This window comes from Phodopus roborovskii, unplaced genomic scaffold (assembly GCF_943737965.1).
Source record: "Phodopus roborovskii unplaced genomic scaffold, PHOROB, whole genome shotgun sequence".
Lineage (NCBI taxonomy): Eukaryota > Metazoa > Chordata > Mammalia > Rodentia > Cricetidae > Phodopus > Phodopus roborovskii.
This window is the reverse complement of record NW_026126540.1, coordinates 28,919,067-28,921,793: the sequence shown is the minus strand read 5'-3', so window position 1 is coordinate 28,921,793 and position 2,727 is coordinate 28,919,067. Positions and strand designations below refer to the sequence as shown.

Genomic DNA, 2,727 nt, shown 5'->3' with positions numbered 1-2,727 from the left:
CGAGAGATATAGATAAGAAACCACCCCGAGGTGGGGTCACTAGCCATGACCTCATCTCAGGAAAAACCAGTGCTTTCCAAATCATTTACATCATTCATATAAGTACAAATAGTAAAAACTTTCCCAACAATAAAACTTCATTGGCTGACATGTGTCATCAAGAGCGGGCTTAAGTGTCTGGTAAAGAAAGCTTTTAATAAGAAAGAGTTGAAATAGTTAAAATAGCCAATATTTCAAAAAACAAAACTCATAAGAACTAGGTAATAGACGTTAAACAATAACTGACCATAAAAATATATTAATTTGATCTAAGAAACATACAGTTAGCCTTGGATGATTCTATGTTAACCAAGGACGGTTCTATGTTTTGATTAACCAAGGACAATTCTATGTTTTCATTAACTCCGGATGATTTCATGTTTTCGATTTCTGCGTCACTGTGCCAAGTAACAATAATGTCATATGTTTGGGTTTGTTTAACAAAAACATCCCCTGAGAAAAATATCTCTATAAAAACCCTGCTTGAGAACAGCAAAAATACACTCAGATTCCAACTGCCTCTGTTTGTTTCTGTTTGTCACCACTGAATCCTTACACACCTAGTCTTCGAGAACCCTCATCCCAGGGACCTCAATACCCGGCTGGGGTAGTCTGTGGCACTAAATGCTCTTAATTAGTGCAGGAGCTACCACCCGGAGAGGGAACTCTGGGCCTAAGACAGTGGTTTTCAACCTTCCTAATGCTCTGACCCTTTACTACAGTTCCTCATGGGATGACCCCAAGCCATAAAACTATTTCATTGTTACTCCATAACTGTAATTTTGTACTGTTATGAACCATAAGGTAAATATCTGTTTTCCGATGGTCGTAGGTGACCCCTGTGAAAGGGTCATTGAGGTTAAAGAAGCAAAGAAGTTTACTTTCTGGGGACACAGTGGCCCACTTATGAGGGGCTGAAGCCCTTTATTCGCAGACCTGTCCGTTTTCATGCTCCAGGGTACGGGGGGGGGGGGGAAGGTTAAGTCAGCCCTGGCCCCTTTAGCCACGGAGTTGGGGCTTTTTGCCTCCCTAGCTTCTCTTAACCACCTCTGCCGGGCCCTCCGTTTCTTTCCGGACCCCAGGATGAACTCTCTAAAACAACAGTTATTCTTTTCAGTATTTCATAACTACCCAAAATTCCGACCACAGGAAAACAATTATTTAAAAAATCTCAGGCACCTCTTCTAACATTCCCACGATCTTTTCCAGGAGTTTTCCTAGCAGAGTTCTGGTGGAAGGAGCATGTGGTGGTTTCCGACCGGCGAGGAGCCACCTGGGGCACTGAAAAACAGGCTCAGTTCTTTCTGCATAAATTAAGGATTTAAAGAGATTCCATCAACCAATTGTGGAAGACAGCCGCGGCCTCTGCTGGTTTCATTAGAAACTCAAGAGTTCAGCAAACTGAAATGCGTTAAAATTGTTCATACCCAAGCAAGACCAAGCTAAGAAGGGCTAGCTCGCGCTTAAATTCCTTTCATCTGGTCCAGAAACAGAAAAGGAAGCCGCGGGTATGCGGGCAGCCAGAACGCGATGCGCAGTCTTGTAGGTGCTGGAACCCTTCCAACCCCAGCTCACCTGAGGACAGGAAGAGACCTGCGGGTCACTGGGCTCCGAAATGACAGCGAGGAAGGTGGCCAAGGATGAGATGCCCTAATGCGGTGTTGGGAAAGCTCTGCGGCAGACTGGTGTCTCTGGGACACATCTGCGGCTTGAAAATGGCTTAGTGCAGGCGGGGTGCCAGGACCTTTCCCTCCTGTGCGAGGTCAGGGCTGTGAACAGGAAAGAAAATGGATCCTACAAAGGACTGAAAACAGAAAGGTCCCACCGAGATTTGAACTCGGATCGCTGGATTCAGAGTCCAGAGTGCTCACCATTACACCATGGAACCATATAGCTACTGGTGCTCTGACTAAGTATAGATGACTACATGCATGCTCAGTCTCGAGCGTATCCTCCAATTTCTTCCTCAAGCACACCTTTCCTGTAGTCAGGTAGGATCAGTACACCCTCAATTCACAACCAACAGAATCACCCTCACTCATGTTCATTTTGTTCAGCACTTGGCGGCATGTGGAGTGCAGAGGCAGATAGGTGTCTCCCACAGAATGAGAAAGTGGATTTAACACCGTAGAACCCGGGAAGTGAATGCCCGTTCTTCCTGGATTGCTGGTGTCTTGTTCTAACATACAATTCTTCCCTGCCCCTATTCCCCAACACCCTGGGAAAAGGGTTTCCTTATTTTGCTTTGCAGTTTTCTTTCTATTGTCCAGATCCCCATCCCCTACTTTCTCCTCCAGCTCTCCCTCACACCTCTTTCCCACTCCCTCACTCTTATGTCTCTTCCTTCCCTGCTCCCCACCTCCACATCCCCCATGCTCAGCCCAGGTCATAAGATCACTCTGAGAAGTTGAAGAAAGGAAGGCGAGGGAATGCTGGCCCACTCAAGGAGCATCATGCTTCTTGGATCAGAACGCTGCGGGCATCTTTCCAAGAGGCAGAGCAAATGCCCTGGGCAGCCCTCGGGGCCAGGACAGCCCTGGCCTTAGGTGAGTAAGGAACAAATCCAGGGCTGGGGTCTCTGTGACACTTCCTGGAATCGCTGAGACCTGGGAAACTGCTGGAGCACAGTGAACCTTTCTTGCAGGGTTAGAGAGGCTGGTGGCAGTTGCTCTCAGCGCCCCTCCCCTA

General features: G+C 47.1%; 1 non-coding gene across 1 annotated transcript; it reads right to left on the bottom strand.

The window, feature by feature from the left end:
* Positions 1-1,855: 1,855 nt before the first annotated feature.
* On the bottom strand, positions 1,856-1,927 carry Trnaq-cug (transfer RNA glutamine (anticodon CUG)). Its single transcript has one exon. It is a non-coding gene; the product is annotated as a tRNA-Gln (tRNA).
* Between the last annotated feature and the right edge of the window lie 800 nt (positions 1,928-2,727).